Below are 17,680 nucleotides of genomic sequence, written 5' to 3' on the forward strand. Positions count from 1 at the left end.
GTGCTTTTGCCATCCGATGACATCATCTGCGCGTTAATTGGTCCCATTCCCGTGGATGGGAGGCACTGGCCGGCGTCCTCGCGCTTACTTCCGTGACACAGAACAGAGACGGTGCCTGTCTCCTGCCAGCCTCTTTCATTGCCAGCCTTCTGGCAAAGCTTGGGACATTTATAAAAACAGTACAGTACTTTATTTAGCCTCTAGTGAGAAAAAGTCACTTCACAGCTCCAGTTTAGGCACAAGGCACTAACAAGCAGATTTAAAAAAATAAATAATAAAATCCCTTACATAAAAACATTTCAAATGAATACAGGAAAGTTGATTTGTATTCCAGATGACCTCGCGAATCAGGAGATTGAGCTGTGTCTTTTATCTTCAGAGAAATGTGTTCAAATCCTGATTAGCCCATAGAGAATATTCCATTTAATGGTCTGATTTTGGTGGGCTGAAAAGCTGTTCCCTGCCTAGAACCACCGTCCATTATGGCGTGATTGGCAGTCTGTGTTCAAGACAGAACAAGAACTTCACCTCATCTCTACTCCTATTACTTCATCCTGCCATCAGCTCACACTACCTAACCCTCCACTTCCAAAGAGCCTGAGAAAATAGAGAGGGTTTGCAGCACGAAGAGAGTCGGCACAGCTGTGCCCGGGCAGAGCCGTGCACGCACGCAGTTAATAGGGGCTGCGGTGGTGCCAAGAGGAGAATGGCGAGGAGGCAGAGGGGATCCTGAGAAAACATGAAGGAAGCCGTTGGAAGAAAGTTTCAATGGATGGAGATGGAAAGTAGACAAGGAGGGGAAAAAGAGAGAATGAGGATAGACAGGGAAAGGATGGATGGACAAGCAAAGGGTGGGGTGCAGGTATACCAGCAGCTGAAGACAATAAACCAAAATGAGTGTAACTCCATCTAAATGGAAGAAAGAAACGTCAGCTGTGGGAGGGAGTCTTTCAGGGTCATTTTGTTGAATGGTCTCACTGTGTTTGGTGGTGCTGGTTGGTATAGAAATGCCCTTAATCCTCAGCTTGTGCTGACTGTGACAAAAGTATCTTAGCATCGTTGTTTTCCCAAGTCTTCATTCCTCAGAGCATGAAACACTCTGTTCTGCAAAGGAGCAGAGGATTTGTTAGACTGATCAGCAGCCAGCTCAGGTCTCCAACATATCTTTGCAGAAGCCGCAGATTAAGAGATGCTCATCTCCAGTCTAATCGGTACAGTATTTCCAAGATGTTCAGTTGTATTTCTTCTACCAGCATGAGAAGCTGGTGTGGTGTCCTGCTGAGTGTTCTCTGTAGGCAGAGTGAGTGGAGGAAAGCGATAGGAACTGGTACTGTGACACCAGTTAGGCTTATGGCCCTGTTCTGTGCAGTGCTGTGGGCAGTCACCGAACATCGTTGCTCTAAGGTGGCTGCAGAAGTGGATGGAAACCTGTAGGTGATGGCTCTGAAGGTATTGCCATCACACCAGGAGGGCATTTCAGCCAGGCCTCGCTGTCGTCTTCATCCTCTTCATAACCACGTTGGGTGTGAGAACAGCGAATGCACTTACAGAATGCTGCTGTTTGGGGTGGTCTTACTAGGGATAACAACACCTGAATTTAGAGTGGCATTGATAAGGAGGAAAAATGTTATAAAATCAGCCTGATGGTTAGGTGCGAACTGCTGTGCTTTGGGAGGAGAAATGCAGGAAGGGGATCTGCTGGCCAGGCAGCAGCATAGGGAGGGACTGGGGATGCGGAGTGGCCTGAAGGCGGAATGTAAGGATGATACCAGACGTCCTTTTCTGCCTGCGGTTACTCCAGCAGCGAAAGCCGCCGTCCGTAACCCTGTTGCTCACCATCTCCTCTCACCTGAGGTTTTGGCTCCTTGTACCTCAGCCTTACCGGGGTCTGTTAAACGGATGATTAGAAAAGACCTGTTATTTGAATTATTGACTCTGGCCTGGATCCTTTACCCAGATTGTGTTAGGGAGCGATTATACGGCAGTTGTGCTGGTTGACCTGGGAGGGAGAGAGCCTGCAGCTGAGGGGTGGTGATAAGCAGCTGGAGTGGGTGAAAAGAAATAAACTTTTCACCCAGCTCAGCTGCAGGCAGAACAGGATGTGCAACTGCAACCTAAAACATAGGAGATAATTATTCTACTCTACTTGGCACCGGTAAAGCCTCAGCTGGAATACAGTGTCCAGTTTTGGGCACTGCACTGTAAGAAAAATGTAGAGAAACTGGAGAGAGTCCAGGAGGGGGACACTGGAAATATCAAAGGCAAAGAAGGAACAACCCAGGAGGAACTGTTGAAAGGATTGTTTGTTTAGTCTGGGAACAGCAGAGTCGAAAGGAGAGACACGATCAAAATCTTGCAATATGTTAAAGTTTATTGTAAGGATGATAGTGATAAATCTTTCCCCATGGCCACCGGGGGATAGGGCAGGAAGGAACCACCTTCATTTGCAGCTAATAAAATTGAGATTTGACATTAGGAAAAACTTTTGAGATAAGAGGGCGATGAAGTAAAGCTAGCCAGGGAGTGCATGAGTCTTGTTAAAATTCATAATAAAGGTGGTTTAGTTTAATAATGAGCGTTGAAAGAATAAAGATGTTTCTTGTTTAAGTAACTATTTTGGGCTAATGCCTGGGACTGGATTTCCACGCGTCGACAGTACAACCATGTGGCTGCACTTGCAAGAAATAGCTCTTGGACTGCAAGCTTCAGGGCACGTACTCTTTTTTCACCATCGGAGCGTACCAAACCCAGCATCTTGTGACTGATCTCTCATTGCGGGATCTCGACATATTGCTGCAATACAAATAATCCGTCATGTAACACAAGGATTTGTATCAAATTTTACAAATACAGGCATAACCTTTCTCTTATGATTTCATTTCTGGCTCCACTGTATTTTTTTCCGTGCAGGTTCATATCCTATATCTCTAATCCCTCCTTTGTAGATTTGCTGTCTGTGCACAGCTAGAGATATATCCACTGATGGCTGTTAATCCTTTGAGTGTTTTACATTATACGGCATATGTCCAGTGAAAGTTCTGTCGTATGGGTTTAACGATATTTGCTGATCCTCCAGTGGCACTACTGGAACCAGAGAATCGCACCACCGTGTTTCCATCCCAGGGAGTTCTCAGGCTGTGAATTGGGTTTTATTCCGCAGCAGAGAAGCAAAGAACCTCATAATATTTTCAGAAGTTCAGTCTAATGTATTTGCAAACTCAGAAAAGAAACAGAAGGTTGGTCTAAAGGCTGGATGTGGAGGTAGGAAGTCAACACACAAAGGTCCCACACCTGGTCTTTGGACTCGCCCATGACCTCACAGAGGTCCATATCTATGGCTGTAGCTGGTCAAATTTTTTTTCATCAGACTTATGACAGAATATGGATTTTTCCCATGAAATAGAATCTACCAGGGAATATATTTGCTACAGAATGGATTTACTAATCTTAACCTATTTGGATTTTAAGTGTAACTTTAGGTATGAGTGTTTTGGATTTTCTGCTGCTTGGTTTTAGTTTAGTTGCAAAATCCATTAGAGGTGTTTTACTTTAAATTCCACATATATGTGCTTAACATTCATTCCACCTTGAGATAATTTATCTGTAAATGAACACTAATCGAGAAACCTGAAGGCATGGCTACAGTGGGATACTTCTAATATTTTGAAGATGAGTAATATTAAGCCTAAATCCCATTTAAAGAGTATATTCATTGGAGTATTAGGGCAGTACAAATCAGCAAAACAAAATAGCCGGTTAAACTGGGTTTACAGCTGCTTTGCTTTCCACAAAAGCACAGAGCACCCACGGGGTATTAATTACCATATTAATTAATATTTTTTTTTAACAATTCTTTGCAGAAGATGGGTGTCTACAGCATCTGTTGCAAAGAACCAAGAAGTGGTCAGTCTGGTCTATTAAAATTAGCTGGGAAAGGAAACCATATCTCATTAACCTCCTCTGCACATTTGCTGGGTGACAGGAGAACTTCTGGAGGTGGTTCGAGCTTGCAGCTCCATGGTGAGCCTTCTACCCCCTTAACACTTGGTTGTTCCGCAGGGAATAGGGATAACTGTGTGCTCCCAGGTCTTCCTGTTAGAGCTGCAGCAACATGAAAGGTTTGCTGGGATAGAAAGAGAAGATGGGAAAGGGGTGGAGGGAGGAGAGGGGGAACTCATCTGCCTTGATTTAGATATTGAACAACTGGACTTCAAAGCCTCTGTTAGTCACCCCAGGCTCCACGTACAGTCAGTGGAGAGGAAAAGGAACTCAAGAGAGATATTCGTCTCCTTTCAGGACAGGAAATGCCTGTTTCTCTGCTGCTTCTATGAGACATCTGGGTATCTAGCTACTTGATATGTGAAGTTAGCTGAGATGACCTTGCATGGTCTATTGGTTATGGCACTTTCCTGGGAGGGGACAGCCAAAGCTCTGGTCTCTGTGCCAAGGACTTCTGATAGAGTTTGTGCAAATTACAGGTCATACAGACACAAGCAATAATGCACGCACAGTCTCCATCCTTCCTCCTGCCCAGGAGAGCACAGTGAGGTAGGGGGTGAGGTATTGCCAACGAAGGTGGGAGATGCGTGTTTGAACGTCCTTCTACAGGTGAAGGAACTCAGTCTGTGCAGCGCTTCCTGGAGAGTGCTCTTAGCACTGGGCAACTGCCTAAAGCGGGAACCACCTCCTTTACAGTTCCTGCTTTGCCTGCGAGGCAGTAGCGACTGTCATCACCTTTTGTAAGGAGGAAGACTACCTTGCCATGACCCAGAAGCCCTGACAGACTGGTCGCTTTAGGTGGTTCAGGCTGAAGAGCATTTCAGAGGTCCAGATGGACTTGGAAGTGAGCTGGGTGCTGAACTTTTCACGCTTGTCAGACCTGAGGCCCTACCTAAGCAGGGACATGAAACATCAGTTAGAAAGATGCCTCTTCGCTCATCCATACCTGACACCTAATCAAAGCAAACCTGACATCTCTCTTACAAGGGTATCAAACTGAGCTTTTGCTGGCCTTCCCCTGGGTTTCTGACAGCCCCTGGACGATCCATGGTGGATCACAGGGATGAGGCACTGGCTGAAGGGCTCTAGGTGATGGCTGCTCCAGGGCATTGCTGTTTTTCCAAAGCCTTGCTGCACGCCACGGTGAAAGCCTTGCAGGCAGAAGGCTGTGCTGCAGGCCGGTGGGAGGGAGAGCAGGGGAGGAACGACACAACACATTACAGCCAGAGAAAAGGATTCTGCATCAAGGATTACGTAACTTTTGACATGTCCTATATATGACAATCCAGTACCAGGGAGCAAACCCTGTGCCGTGCCATGTTAGCAGTGCTTACTTTAGACAGTTACTGTTAAACGACGTTACCGTCTTGTCAGAGGGTCTCCAACTTCATGTTCACTACATCCTTACGGGGGAGCTCCTTAGATAATGTCTGCTGCACATCACCAAGCCGGAGCTGCGTGCTGCACCTGCGTGTGCCCAGACAGAGGCAAGGGAAGTCTCTTATCTCCTACTTCAGCTCCTTGCAGGAGGAGGGAGGCTTACGGATGAGCCCTTCACCCTACTGCAGACCAGCACTCATTAGGACCTGGTTTCCATTTAATTGCACCTCAGGAATAAGAATCCTCATCGTTTGGGAAGTAAAATCCTTTGGCACTGTAACCAGACCAAACCCATCTTTGCTGGCTTTATGGCCCCTGACAGCTTTTTCACATTTCACATGGGACTGGGCTCCCAGATGCTTTTTACAAACTCGACCAACTCCCTCCAGTGTCCGATGGGGTTTGTTTTCCCACTGATATTTCGCTTATTCCAAATGAACTCCACACTTTGATTTTTTTTTTTTTTTTTTTTCAGCAGAGAAACGGGCAAGTGAAAGTGCCTCACGTGTGACTCCTGGGAGCGGCGCGGAGGCAGCCAGGCAGCCGTTGCAGGGGTTTGGCACCTCGCGCGGGAATGAGCACATGCGGGTCGAATGTTATCCCGCTGCTCCTGCTGAGTGCTCGGCAGTTCGCTCGCCGCTGAATCCTACAGTCGAGCAAAAAGCAGCTGGTTAAGGTGGAATTTGAAAATCAGTCATAAGATAAACAGGTTGCAACATTAAGCACTCTCCAAGGGAAAAGCAGTGTGCAGCATATGTTCTTACTTTGGAAGATATTTAAAAAAAACCCCCACTTTAATGGAGCCTTTACTGGCTTATGCTAGTGGAGTTGTTAATTAATTAAATAACTGTATGTGAATGGCATCCACTGGGAAAGAGCCTCACGGCTTCCAGATGCCAGTTATTGGCCCCATTACGGGCCTAAAACTATTACAGTAAATCATTACATGCTCCAAGATGAACTGGCACACGATTGCTCTGAGGAAGGATGGGGCTATTCTCACTTGTGCCATTTTGTGCCAGTTTTTATCTAGTGAGATTAATTAGTACTTTTAGAAGTGCAAGTCAGAGCTATAAAATATTAAAGGATATTCCATCAATGGAGTGGAGACGTGCTTAAGCAGGGCTTTTGAAACTTTTGGATGTTGACGGATAGATAAGAATTGGAAGAGATAACGAGCAACATCTGATTTTTTTTTTTTTTTTAAAAAAAAGGTCGGATTTATTGCTAGCGAGACTGCACGAAGTCTCCTTTGTGTGCTGTGGGAATACTCAGAGGAGGACATTAAAGTTTATCACTGAAGTTCAGGTGCCAGGTAAGCAAACAGTTTCTCAGGCCAAACCCCATCATTTAAGGCAGTTATTCCAAATACAAAATCAACCAGAAAGTATTAAATAACCTTTTAGCCTGGATCCCCTGACGGGAGGGGAACATTTCCTGACATTGGATGGCAGCCTAGAATCCATGATCTGGCCTAGGAATGGCTTGCTTTTTTCTTTTTTAATTAATAAGCTATAAATTTTCACCCCAAATGACCACTATGGACCTTTCTGTCTTTTCAGGCTGTGAGAGATAAAACCACTGAGTCGTCTACATCATCCCTTGCCCAGACAGACCATCCTTTGAAAATCTTCTTGCCTGCTTGGTCTGTTTTGAGGCCAAAAGCTGAGTGCTGAAGAGGCACTCCAGGGACTGTTTATACAGTTTACCCAATAATTAGTTCTTAGAGACATTAATGCATGGGTAGACACTTCCTCTGAGAAATTATTCCACAGCTGAAAGTCCTCCCACAGCTGGACAAGGCAGGCTGACCACACGGGCCCAGAGATTTTACAGTCCATCAGCCAGAGCTTGGGAGGAGCTGTGCTGAGGGGACTTCTACTGCTGTCCTCTTACTCTGAGCCCCAGTCCAGACCATGTGCAAACTCTCTCACCTGAGTGCAGTAGTTCAAGCAAGGCCTAGGGGACCGCAGGGAGCCACAGCGGTGCCTTTGCTGATGCTGATAACCAGTGATAGCCCTCCCACACAGCCCTGCTGGGGCAGACTGAGAGATGCCATCGCTGATAGACCTCTGCTGCTCACCACAACAACCTACTCGCCCAGCAGGACAGACGAGATCTCCCACGGCTCGCTGGGAAAGCGTCCCGGACTGCTCCGGCACAAAGAGCCTCTGCATACGCTCCCAGGACACGTATCGGGGGGAGACAGAGGGGCTGCAAGTGAAATGCAGCTCTGCTGCTTGGCCACTCGCATCCAGGTCAGGCCAACTGTTTGGAGGACAACATCCCTTTCCTAACCCATGGTGTACAGGACACAGCGTAGACCGTGTGTCCAACAACTGTTTGCCACGGGTAGAAAAATTAGGTCTTTAGTGGTTGTGAGGAGTCACAAGAGAATTGATATCTCAGGAAAACCAACCTCGTCTCACTGTGTCTCCTCCAGCGAAGGTAGGGCTGCAGGCAGAAACCGCATTCACACGAATGCTACCGGGAAGTGTAACTTACTGTGTGAGAAATGCATGAGTAAGAGTTTGCTGACTAACCCCCAGTTAAAGGAAATAAATCGATTTTTATACAAGCATGACGAATTGAGGCACTGGTCTTGCAAGTTGGGCTCTTGTGTCCACGTGGCTCTGATAGGGCCCAATAGGGCTAAAAACTGAGTGCTGTGGTTACCAAACCGCCAATATAGCTGGAAAGTTCGGAAAGTTTGTGTTTCCTGAGATCTGGGTGGGAGCCACGGGACCTACGGCACAAGGACAGATGGCTGCTTTGTCAGCAAGGCAGCCTTCCACCGTGTGTGTGCTGGTAAGAGAGCACTGCCTTTTCTGTTTTTAAACGAAAACAAATTGCTTTTAGGACCTTGCATCTGACAAGGGGAGTGTCACTATGTGTCCAATACAAACAAAAAAACGAGCTGAGCCAAGGGCAGCCCAGTGCCTGCCTCCCATTCCCTGGCTGTAACCACAAGAGACTCCTCTTGGCTTGTGTGAGTGGGAGGGAATGCAATCACCGAGCAAAAAATGTTGTTTCTAGTTGATAGTTTAATGTTACGTAGGCAGCAGTTACCCTTTTCTACTGAGCATACTTTCCTACTCTAAGGAGTCTTAGACTGGCCCATCCTTGCAGGAGAGAAAGTGAAACTGAGGTAGGAAAAATGCAGCTACTTTTTTTCTGTGATACAGATCGTTACATCTTGGGTTTTTTTGAGGGGAACATTTATACCAAAAAGACTAGTGTGATGTTAAGCCATCAACATGATGGCTGAAGAATACAGTGGACTGGCAAGAGAAGATGTTTAGATCGTGGATTTTGATCCAGAACAAGGTGGAAGTGCGTGCAACTCATCACAGTTTGGTATCAGGACACTGGCCCCTGTGCAGTGAGCCTGCGGGTACCACTACCAGCCTCCGAATCACAGTGTGAGATGACAGTGGCTGTCAGCACAGCCCACCTTCCTTGGCCAGTCGTCATCGACTGGCTCTGTGTGCATGCGCTTTTCTTGCCACCACAATAATTTTTTTCATGCCCCATGTTCTGAGTATTTTGGGAAAGAAGTAGGAAAAAGGAAGCCAGCCATATATAATGATTGTACAGTCAATGGTGGATTTTGACTTTCCAGTTGGAGGAACAATGGACTATTGTCAGAAATCTGGTTCAGTTACGGATGTTCTGGCAGACACAGCCGGAGAAAAGCTTTAGGTATAGATGCAAAGTCCAGTTTGACTTTATAAAGATGTATGCACACCCTTAACTTTAAAGGTATGAATTTTCTCATTGGCTTCCCTGGAACTATTCATGCATTAAACATATGCATGAGCCTTTCTAGAAATAGGGAATATAAATGAGACTACCAAAATTGTTAACCAGAAATACCTTCTGTACAATGAAGTAGGAAAATTTACTGGGGGTGTGCACATAGGAGCTTTTAGGAACAGATAAAATCTAGGCCACGTTGTGAGAGGGCAAGGCATTGCTGCTTATGTACGAGAGGGTGTTCTCAGTTGCCCATAGTGCAGACTAGAGTGTAGTTTGCATTCGTTACGTTAATTAAGCAATTTACTGGAATTTAGCAGGTGGCAGATTGGCAGGAGGCAACTTTAACTTGGGTTGTGCGGCCGAGATCCTTTCATTGCGTTGACAGCCCTGAGTCATGCCAACAGAGCAGCACACTCAGTAATGCATTTCTGTCGGTGGCTTCGGTGCAGAGTCAAACTTAAACAATGCCAGTATGGCCTGAAAAAGAGAATTGATAAAAATGAGCAAGATCTACATTACTTAACAAGTCTGTTGTGGGCAAGATATCCAGAGTTCAGTGATAAGTATGAGTTACCATTCAAGGAGTAGCTTCTCTGGACTAGTAAGACTTCTTCTATTAGTTATGAGCCTCTAATTTTTTTTTTTTTTTTTTTTAATATATTCACATGGGAAATGTTTCTATTTCTATTGTCTGTATCTGTTTCTTCACATTGGTTCAAGTCTGTTTTTCTGGATAGGTTTATTGTTTAGTTTATGCTGTAATCATCAGCATTTGAATCTATAGGTTGTTCTGCAGTTACCATGGCCTATGTTTGTGAACGTGAGCTATACAAAATTCCAGCAAACAGGCAATATCGTGACTTGAGCTAGTAGCTGGAGATGAACTTGACCCCAGCCTACAGCACTACTGAATCCATTTGGTGGCTGAAAGCCACTTGTTTCACAAAGCTCCACTATACTCAAGCCTTTTGCATTTGCTAAATCACCTTAAACCAGACCTTTAAGCTTTGCTGTTTCGTGGCAATTTTGGCAGGCTGCATTCTCACCTATCTTCTACGTTTCCTTTCATGCATTAAAAATGGATACTTGAACAAGGCCATCAGCTGTAAGTCTACAAAAAAGCAACTCCTTATTCAGGAGTACTTAAGGCTTTTGTACAGTTACAGAGGATTGGGGGGGAGTTGCTTCTTTGTATCAAGACAACACTCTGACCTTTCTTTTCTTCTCTATTCAAAACCTACTGTCACCCTACCCAGGATTACCAGGATCTGCTTTTGAGTATCAAGACCAATGAACTAGTGAGAAGGAGGCCTGTGGGGAAACAAGGCAAGTCCAAAATGAGATGAGGCTCCATCTCTACTTGTATTTATTCTGGTTTACAGGAGGCTGCTTTTGGCAAGGGGAGATTCACTGCTCTGAGCTTTGGCACGCTGTTTCAGACAAGGAGGAAATCTGGGACGGGAGACCACAGTGTAAGAAAATATACCTTGCGTTCAGTTTTCATTAAACATGCTGGAGCTAAAGGGTTTCTCCGTTCCCTTTGAATGTTCTGTTCTGTATCGTGATAACTTTGCAAGATGGAATGCCTTCTGTCCTATCTGTGCGTTGCTGTTGTTCACAGAAAACCTGGAGGCAGCTAAATGTATGGGTTGGTCTGTGGATGAATTAACATTTTAGTTTTAGTAGTACATCTTACCGCATAATTATACTGAATGGTTTTTGCAAAGAGCATGTGAAAACCTACCTGCCTCCCAAGAGTAATGGCTTTTGGTTTCAAAGAAACAGCAGAACAGCGACACTGAAATCGTCCAGAGCAGAGATTAGCCAGTCACCAATTCTAAATACTGGGAACTCAGCACATTTTGAACTTTTACATTGATATTTTATAATTTCTTATCCTAGCAGAAAACGTTTTCCTTTGTGTTACCTTTATTTTCATAGAAGCTAGACCTTGCCCCTGGAGAAAACAGGTTGTAGGATCAAAAGGTCTAGAGAATCAGCCTCGTTGTTCTGTGTCTGCATGTTTCCATCTTCAGGCCCTGACTTAGCCGTGCTGTATATGTAAAAGTGCTAATTCAGAACGAATAGTTCAAAGTTTTACTCTCGGCTTTCAGACGCTGCAGAATTCTGTTCTCTTCATATCCACTGCATCCATTTAAATACCCCTCTGTCTGTAGCTCCACCTGCACTGTCTTCTAGTACTCCCTCCTCCTCCTCCCATTGCCAATGGTATTTTCGATCAATCCAGAAGTGGAACAGCACTGTTGTGTAATGCACAGTCCAAACTGGAGTATGGCTTCAGTCCAGAAAATACACCCAGAGACTGTGTCCCTTTCTTGCCTTTTGCCTCTCAGATCTCCTGTGGGTAGGATACCACACACGCTACATGACTTACCAGAAAAGGAAGTATTGAGAAATGTTGTTTCCTGGAAGAGACATTAGTAGTGGCAATAAAACCCAAACACTTAAGGAAAAGCCTGCTTTGAAATCTCAACACTCTGTTACGCTGCTCTGACTTGTTAACGTTCAGTTCATGCCCAATACTTCTAGGGCTGGGTAAAACGTCACCAAAACCAGTAGATACCACGTCTGCCCTTCAGTCAGAGCAGCAAAACTACCTGAGTTTCTTTATGAAACAAAAGTGACTTCAATGCAGAACACACACACAAGATCTCACCAGAGCAGAGCCATGTGTAGAGCTAAGGAATCTGAGCGATATGAGAGAATGGGGTTTACTTGGTGGTTTCTGTACTTTAGGACATTGGTCAGGAGTCACCACCACTTCATTTGAGCATTGTGCTCTAGGGAGGAGATGAGCCTCCTCTCCCCATGCCAGGAGGAACATCCCTGCGGACCTCCCAGCAGGCACCTCTGGGTGAAATACTCCTTTGGGCTGTGCTGCTGGTGGTTGGTCACTGGAGTGAGTTCACTGACATCAGTGTGAGTTGATCTGCCACCACCAAAGACCTGAAAAATGTCAGAAATTCCCGTTTCCACCATTGAAAAAGGCTGCTTTGCTACCGTGGCATGCACAATGAAAATCAGGCACATTAGGCTTTACCTTCTGAGTCCGGGGGGGGCTCAGTTACTCCCCTCCCATGGAGGGAGATGAAACCTTTCCTGAGCATTTAGCAGGCAGCAGTGCCGTTGGGAGGCTGAGCCGTGGACCGTGGGCACTCTCTGGCAGGCACTAGGCAGCTGAGCCCTGCCTGCCGCCAGCAAACACCGACCGCACTTCTCTTTATCCACGCCTGTGGGAGCGAAGGAGAAAGTTCAGCCAGTTGTTAGGATGCTTATGGCATCCCACAGGACATTCCCACAACATCGACAACTGCGCTAGCAAATACTTGTGTGCATCTGCTCCGAGGGACAGGGATGTTTAAGTTATTATCTTCAGCCAGAGGCTTGGGGCTTAACGTGCTCGGGGGGCTTGTGCAGGCCGTTAGCAATCCATGGGAGGGGCTGCGTGGCGTCAACCTGCAAGGGCTGCTTGGAACAGGATTGCAGAACAGTCGGATTTTGAATGCCTCTGTGGATTTTAAACACGGTGAGCCCTTTCCTTTAACGGCATGGGCCATTCAAATACCTGGCTGCTCTCACTGCGTTGCCTATGCGACTGGTTCTATCATTTGCTTATGGAATTCATAAATTTTATTAACAGGATCATTTTTTTCTGATGGGTGAAAGTACAAGCACCCGTGTAATTTCAAAAAATGTGACTTTGTTGTCAGCAAAGTGCCACTGATACATCTGGTTATCAAAGTGCCAACAGCACCAGTGGTCTCACTGCAGAACCAGAAAGTTCAGGCGTTAAAATAAAGGATGAGGGAAAGTTCACTCATGGCCTCGTAAGCGAAAGCTCCCACCATGCTGGAAGACTGCTCAGCAGCCATGGGGACAGGGTGGTCTCCCACCCCCTTCCCACTTGCTGGAAGCAACTGAACTGTGTCCCATCTCCAGCTGGAAGGAGCTGTGCCCTTCCCACTTGCTGGAAGCAACTGAACTGTGTCCCATCTCCAGCTGGAAGGAGCTGTGACAGGAGCTTCGAGTGGCAATGTGCTGTTCCCACCAGGACATGCTCAGAAGGGTTCAGAGGAGTGGAACAGCAGCTCTGGTGGTGTGTCCTCTCCAGCCAGGTTTTTCCATGGTGGCCACTGGCTGCTCCTGTAACCTCCTGACCATTTTAGAGTCTGTCTGCTGCTGCCAGCTAAGCCATTCCTTGGCCCTGTGGGCATTTTTCTACAGGCTCTTGAGTGAAACAGAGACCTTTGCCTGCCAACTTTTGATGACCATATGGCTTGCCTTTTCCCCATGCTTTAGGAAAGCCTCAAGGAGTTCCCCAAACAGCCTCCCCTCTTCTCTACTCCTTCCCCTCTTGCTTCCCTACTCAATCTGGGCAGTAGTTAACACCCAGCTTCTGGATGGTTTGGCTGTGTGAGCCGATAGCCTTGCTGGATGAGAAATTAATAAGCTCTTATTCATTGTTCAGCTTTGCAACAGACAATTTTTATAAAATACTCTTCACGGTTTTATACCTCAGGGCCTCTTCCTACCTCTACCTTGGAGACTCTTTCCCAGATGCCCTTCCATGCATTTTGAACCCAGAGTGGAAGAAACCCCCATCGGTTCAGGGGTGGCCTCAGGCGCCCGGCACAAGCTGGGTTGTTCCTCCACTGCACTGCGTTTCACATCAGCGATCAGCCTTCAGATCAACTGCAGGGAACCTGCTGAGGTCGAGAGGAAATGTCATCATATTTGTGCTGCTACGGCCAAGACGTTCGTTGGAAGGGCATGGCTCTATCCATGAACCAAACTAGTAAAGGCACGCCGCTTGTCTGAGGAAGACGAACCCAGCAAGGGACATACCGCCAGAATTCACTAGACTAAAACCTCCTGATGTTGTGCAGCTGGAACGGCCCAACTGCCACTGTGGAAAGCAGTCAGAAGATTCTCCTGACCTTATAGTGTTGGGGACATGCTAGAGTAATTTCTGTACCTAAAAATCCCATTTTATATTCCCTGGGAAGATGGTATTTTTTTTTTCTGGTTCTGCTAATGCTGTTTTATAGCAAGTTGTGGGTCTCTCTGGGACTAATCTTACTTGTGCCTTGTGAGTTGTGGTGTGCCACGCGGTGCCTTGCTTGCTTACTTCTGCGATCGTTCTTTCCAGATCAAAAACCCACGCTGCTAATAGTTTGCAAGTCAAAAGCAGCTTCAGAGTTGTTAAAACTGGGATTTTACTGAGCAGAAGCCAACCTGCTTCGATGAGATCTCCACGGTCTTCTCTCTCAGCAGTATGAGAGTATGCACATATTTTAAGTCAAAAATCCTACTCATCCCTTCATACTGTGGACAGTTGGTAAGGGAGACGTAGAGTCTGTTCCTTGACCTTCCCCAAGCCACCTTCGAGGCCTCGACATCTGTCTGCCACTGCCAGGAACCTCATGGCCTTGCTTGGCCTCTTTTTGTAGCAATGGCCTAAAAATCTTGCCCTTTATACTCAAAACCCAAGACTTCTTCTCTTTCCTATCTCCCCCCAGGGCTGGGAAGTCTTTAGCACAGGCCCAGCTAGATGTATGAGAACGAAGCCTGGCAAATGGTTTAAATTAAAAACTGCAGTGGTTGTGCCAACTCCTGCAGTATGAGAGTGCCAAGATGCAGAACGTGGCTGTTCACCAGCATTTGGCAAGGCGGTGACATCTTGTCACCGCTATCCTTGAGCTCTGAGGCCCACACAGGTACACCAACCAGTTGGTTGGGGCAGGATGCAAAGCAGTGTGGGAAACCAGAGGGAAGGCTGCCAAAGGTTTCCCGAGGAAAGTCACAGCCACATTTCTTCAAAATCATCTGCTCCAATGCGGCATTACTCCTGACTGCAAACAGAACGCAGTCTCCAAAGCTATTTACCGGTTACACGGATGTGTCACAGGGGTTCAATCTTTATATTCGGGTATCCCAGTCTGTGCTGGTAATAAAGAGTGTATACATAAACTCTCAGCAAAGGAGAAAACTATCCACTTCCAGTAAAGCATAGTCCCGACATAGAAAGCTGCGTGAGCGCTTTTGGAGCTAAGTGCTGACTGTTGGGAAGGTGCCTAGAACTGGAGGGGGAAAAAAAAACCCACCATAAAAAAAAGGAAGTCTGTTTTTACATTTAATTCCTCCTGGGTCCCGGGAAGCAGGGTTTTATATCTTCATTACGAATAAGCTATACAGCATCTACATAGTGGATTCCATCACCAGTTTCATCCCTTGCTGGAAAGAACCTGCAGGTCAGCTATGCTCAGCTCTCTATCTGAGAGCATTACCACGCTAGACACGTTAGTTTGAAGGATCCTTTTGTCATCTTACACGTTGTTCACAGCTCCGAGCCACTCTGCTGCCTTCCTTCAGGCACAGAGATGGCCAGACCTCTCATTTCAGGGACTGCTGCACGGCGTCAGAGTCTGCTATCCAGAAGATCATGCAGATGCATTGTAGCGATGCTCCTTTCCCTGTTTGAAAGTTTTTTTCCGCTGCCAAAATCTTCCAAGCTCTTCCAGCATTTCCCCTTCTTTGCAAAATGCACAAGTCTTACGCTGTTCTGTAGTTCTTGGAAACATTGAAACCACCTGCAGCTTTATGCAGGTGAGCACTCACTGCAACCTCCTACACAAGCTCCAGTTCGGTGGCATGGCATGGTGGCATGGTTTGATGGGGGGGGAGAGGTCCGGGTGGCAGAAGCTGCCCATCAGACCGGACTCCCATCCCCCTCGGGGCTTGAGCCAATTGGCACCTCTGCGAATTGCCCTATTTACGTCGGACAAAGGAACCAGAAAGGTGTGCCTGTGCCCAGGAGTGAGGAGAGGGGAGGGGGGCGCTGCCCCCGCTCCCTGGCGCCCAGCTGGGCGGCGGCCCGGGCCGGGCCGGTGCCATCCGCTGGGGATGGCTGCGACGGAGCCGCTTGGGGAACTCAGGGAGAGCCCCACTCCCGGGGTGCCCACCGGGCCGAGTTCAGCCAGAAAAGACTGAGATCTGAGAAATGGCCACACAGATCATCCAGGTCAGTGAAGATGGAACAGGACAACATGTGCCGCGGCTGAGTCCCCCTTGCGAGCAGCCCCTTTACAACCAGCCCTCGGTGGAGCAAGCAGAGACCCACTCGCAGCCCGTGGAGGATCCACGTTGAGAAGAGATGCCAGAGCCTGAGCACTGTACGCATCTAGAGTCCGTGGGATGACCCCCGCCGATGGGGAGGTGTTTGGTTTAAAGGAGATGCCTGAGCCTGAGACTATTGTGAATCATGGGCACAGGTCGAGGCGCATTTACACATCTAAGTCTGGGCGCATTTACGCGTTTTGGCCTTGTTTTCTTGTTATCCTCTCAAGTAACCACTTTTGTTTGCTTTTCTCTTTGTAGGTAGCTGTTAATAAACTGTTTTGGTTTAAGGAAACTGAGCCTCTTTTGCCCGGGACCGTGGCTGGTGGGTGCTCCTCTGTTCCTGTCTCGACCCTCAGCTCTTTTATTACATTGTTCTCCTCCCCATTTTACTGGAGTGGGAGAGTTGCGTGGAGTTTAGTTGCCAGATCGGCCTAACCCACAACACATGGCTTTCTCCTGAAGGGGGTATTAAGTTGGGCATTAAGGCTTGCTGATCCCAAAATGATCCCATACATTGCCCCAGTATGATACTTGCGTATCAAAAATACATTTGAATAAAGAGAGAATTATTAGAGCAGCCACAGAAAATCACTAAAATGTCATGTTCCGCTCCAGGACGCATAGTCCTGCCCAAGCCTTATGTCCAGCAGCCATCCAAACATTATTGCCTTCTGCCTTTGTCCATTAGTCTCCAGCAAAAATACACCTGCAGGTATGTTTTCGCAGGAGAACCTTTATCTTCTGCCACTTCCAAACGCTATGGAAAATTAAGTGGCTGGCATCAGTTATGTAAGAAAAAGGTAACTCGAATTTTACATCCAAGTAGAAACGTAACCCAAGCAAACTGTTAGTTATTTGTGTTTTATTTGCTCTATTAAAAACTCTAGGAATACCAAAACTTTTTGCCGAGTATAAAAATGACATGTTTTTTTTCCAGGTGTCCATAGAAACACTCGTTTATTTAAAAATAAATGTAAAACCTGCAAAATACCTTAATTTAGTTTTGCTAAAAAGCACCTTCATTATAAAAAGGATGGGCAAAAAGGGTGAACTAGTTGCTCTATTTCAAGCTTGCTGCTTTAATTCGATGCTGCATATAAAGCAACAAACAAAAATTCTAAGGAATATAAAAAGTTCTTGTGCCTACAAAAGCCTTAATAACACAACACCGAGCTGATGAACAATGGCACTGGCATGACAGGATTTCCATTTCCAAGAAATACTTGGGTAAATTTAAGACTTTAGGAATACGTGCATTCTGTCCCAATAATTAACAGTATGTGGTGGCACTTCTCTTTGCAGGGCGACTTCCAGCGGCATACACCTACCAACGCAAAACGTGCTTCCTCCTGGGAGACTGAGCTGCAGCAGCACAGGCCACTCCAGGTTAGCCAGTGGGCTG

The sequence above is a fragment of the Tauraco erythrolophus genome, chromosome 7 (assembly GCF_009769465.1).
Source record: "Tauraco erythrolophus isolate bTauEry1 chromosome 7, bTauEry1.pri, whole genome shotgun sequence".
Taxonomy (NCBI): domain Eukaryota; kingdom Metazoa; phylum Chordata; class Aves; order Musophagiformes; family Musophagidae; genus Tauraco; species Tauraco erythrolophus.